At 44.3% G+C, this 14376-nt stretch overlaps 1 protein-coding gene across 3 annotated transcripts in view; it reads left to right on the top strand.

Moving 5' to 3' along the window:
* Positions 1–6258: 6258 nt before the first annotated feature.
* Positions 6259–14376, top strand: part of siah1 (siah E3 ubiquitin protein ligase 1) — a 28594-nt gene continuing 20476 nt past the window's right edge. Inside the window, exon 1 of one of the 3 annotated variants that reach the window (XM_041190766.1) lies at positions 6259–6388. The gene's annotated coding sequence lies outside the window, so the exon portion shown is untranslated. Of the gene's footprint in view, positions 6393–6422; positions 6491–14376 lie in introns of those variants that run through there. The other 2 variants (XM_041190768.1, XM_041190767.1) reach the window with 2 other exon arrangements.

The following is a 14376-nucleotide window of genomic DNA, read 5'->3' on the forward strand; positions in this document are numbered from 1 at the left end:
TCCCCATAACCTTTCAACCCGCTACTAATTAAAAATCTGTCCATCTCCTCCTTAAATTTATTCAGCGTCCCGCCATTCATTGCACTCCGAGGTAGTGAATTACACAGATTCACGACCCTTTGAGAAAAGTAATTCCTCCTCATCTCTGATTTAAATCTACCACCCCTTAGCCTAAAACTACGGTCTCTCGTTCCAGAATGACACTCAAGGGGAAACTTTGTCTATCCCCTTTAGCATCTTATATACCTCAATTCGATCTCCTCTCAACCTTCTAAACTCTAGCAAGTATAGGCCTAAATTGCTCAATCTCTTCTCGCATCTCTGGAATCAATCTAGTGAACCTCCTCTGAACCGCCTCCAATGCAACTACATCCTTCAAGTAAGGGGACCAAAACTGTGCACAGTACTCCAGGTGCTGTCTCACCAATGCATTGTACAGTTGCAACAACACTTCCCTATTTTATACTCTATTCCTTTAGCAATAAATGTCAAAATTCCATTTGCCTTCCTTATTACCTGCTGTACCTGCATACTAACTTTCAGTGATTCATGCACAAGGACACCCAGATCCCTCTGCACTGAAGCATTCTGAAGTTTCTCTCCATTTAAATAAGTCGCCTTTTTTATTCTTCCGAACAAAATGGATAACCTCACACTTATCCATGTTAAACTCCATCTGCCAAATTTTGGCCCATTCGCCTAACCTGTCTATATCCATTTGTAAATTTCTTATTCCTTCATTGCAACTTACTTTCCGACCTATTTTAGTGTCATCTGAAAATTTAGCTATAGTACTTCTATCCCTGAATCCAAGTCATTAATATAGATTGTAAATAGTTGGAGCCCAAGGACCGAACCCTGTGGCACCCCACTGGTTGTAGCTTGCCATCCAGAAAAAGACCCATTCATCCCAACTCTCTGCTTTCTGTTGGTTAGCCAATCCTCTATCCAAGCTAATATATTACCCCTAACTCTGTGTGATCTTATCTTGTGTATTAATCTTTTGTGTGGCACCTTATCAAAGGCATTCTGGAAGTCTACATCTATAGGATCTCCATTATCCACTTTGCTTGTCACATCTTCAAAGAACACTAGCAAATTAGTCAAACATGATTTACCCTTCATAAAACCATGCTGACTCTGATGGATTGCATTTTGACTTTCCAACTGCCCCGTTACTACATCCTTAATAATGGATTCCAACAATTTCCCAATGACAAACGTTAAACTAATTAGTCTATAGTTTCCTACTTTCTGCCTCTCCCCCCCCCACTTTTTGAATAAGGGCGTTATATTAGCATTTTTCCAATCAACTGGAACCTTTTCAGAATCCAGGGAATTTTGGAATATTATTGACAATGCATCTACCATCTCCGCTGCCACTTCCTTTAAGACCCTGGGATGTAGGCCATCAGGTCCTGGGGACTTGTCACCCTTTAATCCCAATAGTTTGCTCAGTACCTTTTCTCTAGTGATGGTGATTGTTCTAAGTTTCTCCTTCTCTATACCCTCTGCACTACCTGTTACTATTGGGATGGTACTAGTGTCCTCCACCGTGAAAACTGAGGCAAAATATTGATTAAGCATTTCTGCGTTCCCCACTATTAACTTCCCAATCTCATCCTCCAAGAGACCAACATTCACTTCAGCTACTCTCTTTCCTTTTATATACTTGTAGAAGCTTTTGCTATCAGTTTTTACATTTTGCGATAGTTTTCTTTCATTATTTACCTTTGCTCTTTTTATTATTTTTTTAGTAACCCTTTGTTGATCTTTAAAAGTTTCCCAATCTTCCAGCCTGCCACTGACCTTTGCAATTTGGTATGCCTTAGTTTTTGCCTTTATGTTATCTTTAACTACCTTGCTTAGCCATGTTTTTTTTCCCCCTCTTACCATCTTTCTTCCTCTTTGGAATATATTTTACTTGGGAGGAATTGGATATCACCTTAAATATCAGCTACTGTTCATCAACTGTCCTACCTTGTAGCCTTCCTGCCCAATCCATTAGGGCCAAAGCTACCCTCATGCCTATGTAGTTACCTTTGTTTAACTCCAGAACCCTAGTGTGGGACTCAGGTTTCTCACTCTAAAACTGAACTTGAAATTCTAGCATGCTATGATCACTCTTTCCTAGAGGATGCTTTACTATGAGATCATTAATTAATCCCATCTCATTACACAAAACCAAAACCAGAATAGCCTGCTGCCTGCTTTATGCCGTCGTGAAACCAGTTTGCTATCATCCACTCCACCCATCAATGGCAGGCCACGTTTCTGCAGCTGCACATCGGGAACCAAATTTCAATATCTTAGCAATAAAAACAAAAAAACTGCGGATGCTGGAAATCCAAAACAAAAACAGAATTACCTGGAAAAACTCAGCAGGTCTGGCAGCATCGGCCGATGCTGCCAGACCTGCTGAGTTTTTCCAGGTAATTCTGTTTTTGTTTTCAATATCTTAGCATTTCATTATAAGCCCTGCTTGCTGGAATCACCCCCACACCAGATCATCTGTGATTGCACACTGACGTGTTTCACAACTGTATATAAGCGATGTGCGCTTGGCGAGCTGCAATTCACTTGGTACTTTGAGCTTTGTTTGCCTACCTTGCTTCGGGCAGCACTCACGGTCATCAGCACCATGCTTCACAGGCAGAACCACATCACTTTAAGGGGAGCTCACGGGCAGGTCTCCACTAAGGGCCAGGGTTTGCTTGGGGAAGGGAGAGAAGTGGCCTGAGGCAAGGGAAGAGGCTGCAGGGCAAGAGCTGTACAGGGGAAAGAGGGTATCCAAGGGTGTGTGGGGGGACACATGTTGATCTGTGCAAGTGGCCTCAAGATGGTAAGGGCTGAAGACGCAGTATCCAGAGGAGATGAGCCCAGGTGGAGATGTGTGTGTGTATGTGTGAGAGAATAAGTGGTGATGTCCCTTGAGCTGGCAGTGAGTGAGATGCCAGTGAAAGTATGATGGGCTTGTGACTGTGAGTTTAGAGTAATGAGATGGTTGCCTTATTCTGGAGGCACAGATGAGATCATTCATCTTCTTTCTGCACTGGATGGCCAACCTCTTCAGTGCAGCATTAGCACTAGCCACCACTGCCACTGCCTCCCAAGCCGGAGTGGTGAGAAAGTTGGACCTCCTGCAGCCAAACCGAGAGTGGAGGACATCACGGCGGGCCTCCAAAAGGCATTCCATGACTTTTGGAGCCATGACTTCACTGGAGCAGTGCTGGGCTACAAGCATTAAGAACTGTGTGTATGGCTGCGGTTTAGATATGGCGCCTAGAGTAAGGAAACGGGGAGGTAATGGCATGGCGGGAAATTCAGAGGGCACCCACCAGTGAGACGATGTGTTTCCTGTGGCTGCATAATTAATGAGGCAGGAAACAGGCAATATGATGCAAAAACCTGCCATGGCAGCTGGCTGGTAAAACGTCTTTTTTCACACCCGCTACCGCAAATCTGGGACAATTCCGCTCTCAGGATTTGAATACAAAAATCAAAGCTGATGCTCCAGTGCAGTACTGACAAAGTGCTTCACTGTCAGAGGCACTGTCTTTTGAATGAGTTGTTAAACTGAGGCCCCATCTGCCTGCTTGGGTAGATGTAAATGATCCCAGGGCACTGTTTCAACCAAAAGCAGGGGAGTTATCCTTAGCATCCTGGCTAACATTTATCCCTCAGTCAACATCATGTAAAACAGATTATCCGGTCATTAACATATAGCTGTTTGTGGGAATTTGCTGTGCATGCATTGGCTGCCATGTTTCCTACATTACAACAATGATTACACTTCAAAAAATACCGCATTGGTTGTAAAATGCTTTGAGACGTCTGGTGTTCATGAAAAGCGCTATACAAATGTAAGTCTTTTTTTTAAAAGAAGAAAATCCAAGCTTCTTCAAACTATCCACATAACTGAATTCCTTCAACCTTGGAATTATTCTTGTGAATCTTCTCCGCACCCAATCTAATGCCTTCACATCCTTCCTAAAGTGTGGTACTCAGAATTGGACAATACTTCAGTTCAGGCCAAAGCAGTGCTTTATAAAAAAATCACCATATCTTCCTTGCTTTTGTACTCTATGCGGCCTTTGATAAAGCCCAGGGTTCCATCTTCCCTATTAACAGCTTTCTCAATCTGCCCTTCAACAATTTGTACACATATACCTGCAGGTCCCTCTGTTCCTGCACCTCCTTTAAAATTGTGCCCTTTATTTTATATTGCCTCTCCTTGTTCTTCCTGCCAAAATGTATCACTTCAAACTTTGCTGCATTAAATTTAATCTTCCATATGTCCTCTTATTACACCAGCCTGTTGATACCCTCTTGAAGTCTATCACCAGCCTCCTCACAACTCAAAATACTTCAAAGTTTTGTGTCGTCAGCAAATTTGAAATTTTGCCCTGCATACTCAAGTCAAGGTCATTAATATAAGTGCAGAAAAACAGTGGTCCTAATATGGTCCTGGGGAACCCCGCTTCCCTCCAGTCTGACCATTCTCCACTACTCTCTAAATCCTTTCACTCTATCAACTTTGTTTCCATGCTGTGACAGGCCCTTTTATCCTTTTATTCTATGGGTTTTAACTTTCCTGACAACCCTGTATGTGGCACTTTTGGAAGTCCATATACACCACATCAATTGCATTACCCTCATCAACTCTTTCTGTTACCTCACCCAAAAATTCAAACAAGTTAGTTAAACATGATTTGCCCTTAAAAAATCTATGTTGACTCTCCTTAATTAACCTACATTTGTCTAAGATTGTTAATTTTATCCCTTATTATCATTTCTAAAAGCTCTCCCATTACCTACTGGCCTGGAGTAGTTGCTGGGCTTATCCTTACACCCTTACTTGGGCAAGAGTGAAACATTAGCATTTCTCCAGTCCTCTGGCCCCACGCTTGTATCTAAGAACGATCTTAGATCTGGTCTTACTTCCCCTAGCATCTTCAGATGCATCTGATCTGCTGCTGGTGACTTATCAACTTTAAGTATACGCAGGCACCACCGGGCACCTTTATTGCTACTGGGTCAAAATCCCAGAACTGTGGTAGTTTAAGAAGGCAACTCATCACCACCTTCTTAAGGGTAATTGGGGATAGGCAATAAATGGTGGCCTTGCCAGCGATACCCACCTTCCATAAAGTATGCTTAAAGGAAAAGTCTTTATGACATGGAAATATTAAAGGATTTATGGGAGAAAAGTGGGATTTTTAAAATTTATCCATTCACAGGATGTGGGTGTCACTGGCTAGGCCAGCATTTATTACCCATCCCCAGTTGCCCTTGAGAAGGAGGTGAGCTGCCTTCTTGAACCACTGTACTTCTTGTAGTGTAAGTACATTCACAGTGTTATTAGAAAGGAAGTTCCAGGATTTTGACCCAGCTACAGTGAAGGAACTGCGATATAGTTCCAAGTCAGGATGGTTGGTGGCTTGGAAGGGTGCTTGCAGGTGGTGTTCTCATGCATCTGCCATCCTTGTCCTTCTAGGTGATAGAGGTCATGTGTTTGGAAGGTGCTGTCAAATGAGCCTTGGGGAGTTGCTGCAGTGTATCTTGTAGATGGTACATATTGCTGCGACTGTCTGTCAGTGGGGGAAGAATTGTGTTGAAGGTGGTGAATGGGGTGCCAATCATGCAGGCTGCTTTGTCCTGGATGGTGTTAGAGCTGCACTCAGCTAGGCAAGTGGAAAGTATTCCATTGCACTCCTGACAAGCTTTGGGGAGTCAGGAGGTGAGTTACTTGCCACAGAACTCTTAGCCTCTGACCTGCTCTTACAACCACAGCATTTATATGGCTGGTCCAATTCAGTTTCTAGTCAATTGTAACCCCCAGAATATTAATATAGGGGATTTTAATGATGGTAATATCATTGAATGTCAAGGAAGGTTGATTAAATTCTCTCTTGTTGGAGATGCTCATTGCCTGGCACTTGTGTGGTGTGAATGTTAATTGCCACTTATCAGCCCAAACCTGAATGTTGTCTCGGATCATACTCAATGGATTGCATGGAGAAAAGAATAATAGGAAATAATATGGCCTTATCTTAGATACTTGTATATGCTGCGATTCCATAAGTGGAGTCCCTGCTAACTTTGTTGCCAACGTAGGGTAACAGCTCTACCGGACGCCCAACGGGAAGGTCTGCAGCCGCCCGGAAGGCGCGGGAAAGAGCGCGAGGCAAGGCGGAGTGTTGCTGGCGCTGCTGATTGGCTCGCTGGCTAGAATAATTAAGCGCGTTGCGCGGGGCAGGTGAGCGCGTGCTGGGGCTACTGGGCTCGAGTGCGGGCGGCGGTTAGTGCCGTTCCGGAGAGAGTCGACTGACCGAGAGAGGAAAGAGGGGCGGAGTAGGAAGCTGGTCTACTCCGGTGGAGCCAATTGGTGGGTCAGTGCCTGGTTTGCCTACCCGGGGGGGGGGGGGGAGGGGTTGGAGAATAAGCAGCGATACCTCCGGGTGCGACTCGTGTTTGCATTTTAATACAGGTAAGGGCGGTTAAGATTCGGACCTTTAAAAGCACAAAGAGGGGAGGAAGGTCTTTATTTTGGTGTGGGGTGGGGACATTGAGGCCGGAGTAACTCGAGCTGTGCGTGAGTCAAGGCGAGTCCCCGGGCTTCCCGACTTTGTTTTATTGGGAAGCAGTTCCTGCTGGTGTGTTGGGGCTCGCCTTTGGCGGAGACTGAAGCGGGAGCGGGTTGTGTTTGTGTGGGAGAGGCCGCCGGCATGGCGAGGGTTTACTAGGCCGCGGCCCTCTGCTCTTTACACTCACTCCCTATTGTTGTAAACAGCTGCCGCGGTCCTGCTTCCTGGCTTTTTATTTTCATTTATTCCGACGTCGCATTGTCGGGAGCAACCCAGTCTAACGTGGCTTTTAATGCTGTTTCCTGAACGGCCGCCAAGTCTCTTCGCTCCCAGTCTGGTTCCTTCCACCGTGTTCTCTCTCCCTCTCTCTCTCTGCAGCTTTTTATTTTTGTTTGTGGTGACACAACGGGTAGAGAAGCGGTCAATCCGCCAGCATGCATTTTTTTGTTGTGATCCGAAGCGTTTAACCTCGTGTATGTATGTTTGACACAATGGAGATGTTTGTAGGCGGAAAAAATCCCCAGCCGCCGCGTCTTTGTTCCTTGTTGACAGTGGCTTATAATTTAATATAATTCGCCAAGGATCACGAGGTCTGTCTGGCGCAGTAGCTACTGAGGCTGTTCTCCAGTTAACTAGTGAGAAAGTAAGTGTAGGTGGTATTTAATATATACAGGCAGCCCCAACACTACGTACATATTGACGTCTTTCAGATATAGCAGGTGCAAACTAGGCCTGCTGTAAAGGGATTTTCCAGCTCTTTTTGTTCTTCTCTCTTCTCCCCCCCACCCGCCAAGTCGTCCCACTTAATTTTTAAACGCAACCCGCGTGGACAGAGTGGCTATCTGGTTGCTTAGTCACTGTTCTCAAATTTAAGTAGCTATAGAAACCAGGTAAAATGTTTAAACGCCGTGAAAGATTGTGTTGCCATGCAAAACCTACTTGAAAGATGACTTTAATAGGTGGGGAGAGAAAGAGGAGGTGAAGGGGAAGTTGTAACTCTTGAAAGCCGAAGCTGGATTCTTGGCAGTTGAAGAGCTGAATACAGTAGTTTGCTACATACATTGGTTGACTGCCTTATTCCTTGGCCGAGGATTACCCTCGCCCTTAGTAGACTGGACCCCTTTGTCCTCTCCTTTCCTCCCACTAGTTTCTGTATTTGACAGCTCATACTCTATTTCCAGCACCTTAACAGTATTACCAACAAGTACCTCTCTTCCTATTTCAGCCGGAACTGTTCAATCTGTAATATCCTGGTCATGCATAACACTTGGTCAGTTTCTTTCCATGCAGGTGAAGTACCTGTCTTTTCATTACCTCCCTTGCCACCCTCCAGGGTTCTAAACACTGCGTGGGTGAGACAATAGTTTGCTTACCTGTGCTTTTTCCAACTATTTGTTGCTCACAATGTGCTTTCCTCTGCACTGGGGAGACCAAAAGCAAGTTGAATGAATGACAGCTTTACTGAAAACCATGCTGTCTGCAAATGTTTGAGGTAGCAGTTGCTACTTTAATTCTCCATCCCACTCTGACTTGTATGACTCTGTATGAAAGTTGGAAAGTATTGGTGAAATCACACCTGGATCACTTTTTTGTTTCAATTTAAGGGAGGATAGACTTGCATTGGAGGCAGTTCAGAGAAGATTCACCAGGTTGTCTTATGAGGGAGGCGATAGTGTAGTGGTATTGACACTGAACTAGTGACCCAGGATAATGCTCTGGGGACCTTGGTTTGAATCCTGGAATTTAAATTTAATAAAAAAAAATCTAGAATAGACCATGAAGCCATTGTCAATTGTCACCCACCAGGTTCATTAATTCCCTTTAGGGAAGGAAATCTGCCTTCCTTACCTGGTCTGGCCTATGTGACTCCAGATGTAGGTTGACTCTTAAATGCCTTCTGGTTGTATCAAAAAGGAATGAAACTGGACAGACCATCTGGCATTGACCTAGACACCAGAAATGACAATGGCAAACTCAGCCTTATCAACCCTGCAAAGACCCCCTTATTAACATTTGGGGGCTAGCTGTCTCTCAGATTAGTCAAGCAGCAGCCTGACGCAGTCATCCTCACAGAATCGTGCCTTACAGATAATGTCCCAGACATCACCATTCCTGGGTATGTCCTGTCCCACCAGCAGGACAGACGCAGCAGAGGTGATGGCACTGGTGTACAGTCAGTAGGGAGTTGCCTTGGGAGCCCTCAACATTGACTCTGTACCCCATAAAGTTTCTTGACCTCAGGTCAAACATAGGCAAGGGAACCGCCTGTTGATTACCATGTACAGCACTCCCTCAGCTGATGAATCAGTGCTCCTCCATGTTGAACACCACTTGGAAGCACTGAGGGTGGCAAGGGTGCAGAATGTACTCTGGGTGGGGGACTTCAATGTCCATCACCATGAGTGGCTTGGCAGCACCACTACTGACCAAGCTTCCCAAGTCCGAAATGTCATAGCTGCAATATTGGGTCTGTGGCAGGTGGTGAAGGAAGTAACGAGGGAAAAACATACTTGACAACATACTTGACCTCATCCTCACCAAGCTGCCTGCTGCAGATGTATCTGTCCATGACAATATAGGTAGGACTGACCACCACACAATCGTTGTGGAGATGAAGTCCCGCCTTCACATTGAGAATACCCTCCATCGTGTTGTGTGGCACCACCATCATGCTACATGGGATAGATTTTGAATAGATCTAGCAATTCAAGACTGGGCATCCATGAGTTGCTGTGGGCCATCAGCAGCAGCAGAATTGTATTCTAACAAAATCTGTAACCTCATCCCCCACTCTACCATTACCACCAAGCCGGGAGATCAACCCTGGTTCAATGAAGAGTGCAGGAGGGCATGCCAGCAGCAGCACCAGGCATACCTAAAAATGTGTCAACCAGGTGAAGCTATAAGGACTACTTGTGTGATAATCAGCAAGTGATAGAGCTAGGCGATCCCACAACCAACAGATCAGATCTAAGCTCTGCAGTCCTGCCACATCCAGTCGTGAATGATAGTGGACAATTAAACAACTCTCATCAGTGCAAAAGATGAGGCTGAAGCACATGGAACAATCTTCACCCAGAAGTGCCGTGTGGATGATCCATCTCGTTGACCTCCAGAGGTCTCCAGCATCACGAATGGCAGTCTCCAGCCAATTCAATTTACTCCACTTGATTTCAAGAAACAGTTGAAGGCACTAGATACTGCAAAGGCAATGGGCCCGGACAATACTCCGACAATAGCATTGAAGACTTGTGCTCCAGAACTTGCTGCACTAGTACAGCTACAACATGGCATCTACCCAGCTATGTGGAAAATTGCCCAGGTATGTCCTGTACACACCAAAGCAGGACAAATCCAACCTGGCCAATTACTGCCCCATCAGCCTACTCAACGATCATCAGTAAAGTAATGGAAGGGGTCATCAATAGTGCTATCAAGTGGCACTTGCTTAGCAGTAACCTGCTCACTGATGCCCAATTTCTGCCAGGTTCGCTTAGCTTCTGACCTCATTATAGCCTTGGTTCAAACATAGACAAAAGAGCTGAGCTCCAGAGGTGAGGTGAGAGTGACCTGCCCTGGACATCAAGGCCGCATTTGACCATGTGGCATCAAGGAGCCCTAACAAAACTGGAATGGGGGTGGGGGGGGGGGGGGGGGGGGGGGGTGGGGTTGCGCAGGGGATCTCTCCTCTCATTCAACTCATACTTAGTACAAAAGAAGATGGCTGTGGTTGATCAGTCATCTCAGCTCCAGGACATCACTGCAGGAGTTCCTCACGGTAGTGTCCTTGGCTCAACCATCTTCAGCTGCTTCATCAATGACCTTCCTTCCATTATAAGGTCAGAAGTGGGGATGTTTGCTGATGATTTCATAATGTTCAGCACCATTCGCGATTTCATAATGTTCAGCACCATTCGCGATTTCATAATGTTCAGCACCATTCGCGATTTCATAATGTTCAGCACCATTCGCGATTTCATAATGTTCAGCACCATTCGCGATTTCATAATGTTCAGCACCATTCGCGATTTCATAATGTTCAGCACCATTCGCGATTTCATAATGTTCAGCACCATTCGCGATTTCATAATGTTCAGCACCATTCGCGATTTCATAATGTTCAGCACCATTCGCGATTTCATAATGTTCAGCACCATTCGCGATTTCATAATGTTCAGCACCATTCGCGATTTCATAATGTTCAGCACCATTCGCGATTTCATAATGTTCAGCACCATTCGCGATTTCATAATGTTCAGCACCATTCGCGATTTCATAATGTTCAGCACCATTCGCGATTTCATAATGTTCAGCACCATTCGCGATTTCATAATGTTCAGCACCATTCGCGATTTCATAATGTTCAGCACCATTCGCGATTTCATAATGTTCAGCACCATTCGCGATTTCATAATGTTCAGCACCATTCGCGATTTCATAATGTTCAGCACCATTCGCGATTTCATAATGTTCAGCACCATTCGCGATTTCATAATGTTCAGCACCATTCGCGATTTCATAATGTTCAGCACCATTCGCGATTTCATAATGTTCAGCACCATTCGCGATTTCATAATGTTCAGCACCATTCGCGATTTCATAATGTTCAGCACCATTCGCGATTTCATAATGTTCAGCACCATTCGCGATTTCATAATGTTCAGCACCATTCGCGATTTCATAATGTTCAGCACCATTCGCGATTTCATAATGTTCAGCACCATTCGCGATTTCATAATGTTCAGCACCATTCGCGATTTCATAATGTTCAGCACCATTCGCGATTTCATAATGTTCAGCACCATTCGCGATTTCATAATGTTCAGCACCATTCGCGATTTCATAATGTTCAGCACCATTCGCGATTTCATAATGTTCAGCACCATTCGCGATTTCATAATGTTCAGCACCATTCGCGATTTCATAATGTTCAGCACCATTCGCGATTTCATAATGTTCAGCACCATTCGCGATTTCATAATGTTCAGCACCATTCGCGAATTCTCAGATACTGAAGCAGTCTGTGTCCAAATGCAGCAAGATCTGGACAATATCTAGGCTTGGGCTGGCAAGTAACATTTGTGCCACAAGTGCAAGGTATTGACAGTCTCCAGCAAGAGAGAATGTAACCACCACCCACTGACATTTGTCATGACCCACGGGATTATGTCATGTAATATCAAGCCCCATGTTCCCCGTGCTGCACCAAATGAGAAGTTTGACTAAACCACCAGCTTTCCCCAATTCAACCTAAATATTTAAGTTTAGTTTACAAACCTGGTGCTTGTATTGCTAAGTAAATAACTGTTTATTGAATAAATTTTCTTTTAACTACTGGCAAAAGGAATATGAACTGATAACTTATAACTTCTAACACCTATCTTAAACTCAATCCCTTTCTCAAATCCCTATGTACACACACAAACATGGATTTTAAGGCTGGGATAAAATAGTTCAATAGCAACAATTCCGGAGTACAGGATTCAGTGGGTTGATTTTGATTGATGTCTTCCAAATTAATTTCAGTCCCTACTGATGACATGAGGTGGTCTTCCAGCACTTTCATTATTTAGTTCATTGGTTGAGCACTTGCCTTTCAATGTCTCTAACAGTGATTTTCCCTTTTGCCTCTTGACGGGGGTTTTCAGCGAGAGAGCAGGTTATAGAGATATGAGAGGAAAAAAATCCAGCTAGCTATTATGGTGGAATTACTGAAATCTTCCACACAGGAGAGAGAGGTTTTAGGTCTTGTTTCTTTCAGGCTAGGAGCTATGTTGCTGCAATGCTCACGCAAAACCTGTTCAGGAGCCAATTAAAACATTGTTGCCAGGCAGTTCCCTTGGTCCAAGATTCCTCTCTGGCATCATCCTGTCTTTCACGGCACACTGTTCCAGGATTGCACAACATTGTAAATATCTCTCGTCCTGTTCCAGTGGACATGCCTTTCAACCTGCAGCCATTGTAATTTTAACACTCAGTCCAACAGAAAATAAAAAGATATGTTTCTTGCACATTCAATAGCATTACCATCACTGAATTCCCCCATTGTCAACATTCTAGGAGTTGTCAATGACCAGAAACTGAACTGGACTAGCCATATAAATACTTGGTTACAAGAGCAGGTCAGAGGCTAGGAAATCTGCAACTCTCCACCTGACCCCCCAAAGCCTGTCCACCATCTACAAGGCACAAGTCAGATGTGTGATGGAATACTCCCCACTTGCCTAGATGAGTGTAGCTCCCATAACACTAAGCTTGAGACCACATCCACAACCACTCATTCCCTCCACCGCCAATGCACAGTAGCAGCAGTGTGTACCATCTACAAGATGCACTGCAGGATGTCAAAGACTCTTTAGCACCTTCCAAATCCATGACCATTACCCATTTTAGAAGGACAAGGGCAGCAGATAGGTGGGAACACCACCACCTGGAAGTTCCCCCTCCAAGTCACTCGCCATCCTGACTTGGAAATATATCGCTGTTCCTTCACTGTCACTGGGTCAATATCCTGAAACTCATGGCACTGAGTGTTCCTACGCCACATGGACGTAGCGGTTCAAGAAGGCAGCTCATCACCACCACCACCTCAAGGGCAACTAGGGATGGGCAATAAATGCTGGCCCAGCCAGCAAAGCCCACATTCTGTGAATGAATATTTTATTTAAAAAGTTGTGCTGGGCCTGCATTCACTTAGAATTTAGAAGAATGAGGTGATCTTATTGAAATGTATAAGATTCTGACAGAGTAGATGCTGAAACGATAGTTCTTCTCGGGAGTTAACCTAGAACTGAGGGGCACAGTTTGGAATTCTTATCTCTCTCTGTCTTTCTCTTTCCAACCCCCCCAACCCAAGAAAAAAGGCAGTAGAGGTTGGGTCATTGAATACATTCATGACTGAAATAGACTTTTGACAGAGTTGCAGGCAGGAAAGTGGAGTTAAGCCCACAAAGAATAGACATTATCTTCTTGAATGGTGGTGAAGGCCAGTTACCTACTTTTCCTATGTTCTGTCTGTGGCCTCCTATGCTATTCCAGTGGACCTCGGCATAAGTTTGTGGAATGGCACCCATCCTTCTACCAGATACTTTAAAGGCCAGAGGTCTAACTTTAATTATTACAGCCTTGGATCTCAACTGCAGCTTCCATTTCCTCTTGAATAGCAGGTGCTGGATATAATACAGCTTCACCAGTGATTCTAAAAGGGGTGGATGTTACGGGATATCCATCCCACATCAGTAGTAAGCCATCAGACTGGCCTGTTCTTGCTGTCGTCTTCTGCTATACTCTCCAGCTGATGGATTCCCCCTCTGCTTTACCATATTTTCTACTTTCCCCCACCTTCTGCTGTCATGTTTGTAACCATTTATACACATCTGGATCTCAAGATGTCTTTTTCTAATATTTCACTATCTCCCTGTTATACCTTTTATTCCTATTGTCATTTTGCCCTCTTTTCCTCATCTAATTGCAGAAAATCCTCTTATTTGCCTCTTTCTCCTGACCATTTTGTTGTCTTTGTGACAAGACAGTGAACTTTTGTCAACTCCAATTTCTTCCATGGATGTTTCACCTCAGTGTTGCAAAACTAAATGCTTCCTTCTAATGTAATCCTAGTTTGAAAGGATAAAATCTATCACTGTACACATGGATGTGTCACAGTTCAAGTGGATGTATTAAAAAAAACTTCAGTTATGCTTCTACTACCTATGGATTATCAAATAAAAAAGACTTAAAAAGAAAATCTTGCAACTGTATAGCACCATTCACAGCTTTGGGACATCTCAAA

The sequence above is a fragment of the Carcharodon carcharias genome, chromosome 7 (genome assembly GCF_017639515.1).
Source record: "Carcharodon carcharias isolate sCarCar2 chromosome 7, sCarCar2.pri, whole genome shotgun sequence".
Taxonomy (NCBI): domain Eukaryota; kingdom Metazoa; phylum Chordata; class Chondrichthyes; order Lamniformes; family Lamnidae; genus Carcharodon; species Carcharodon carcharias.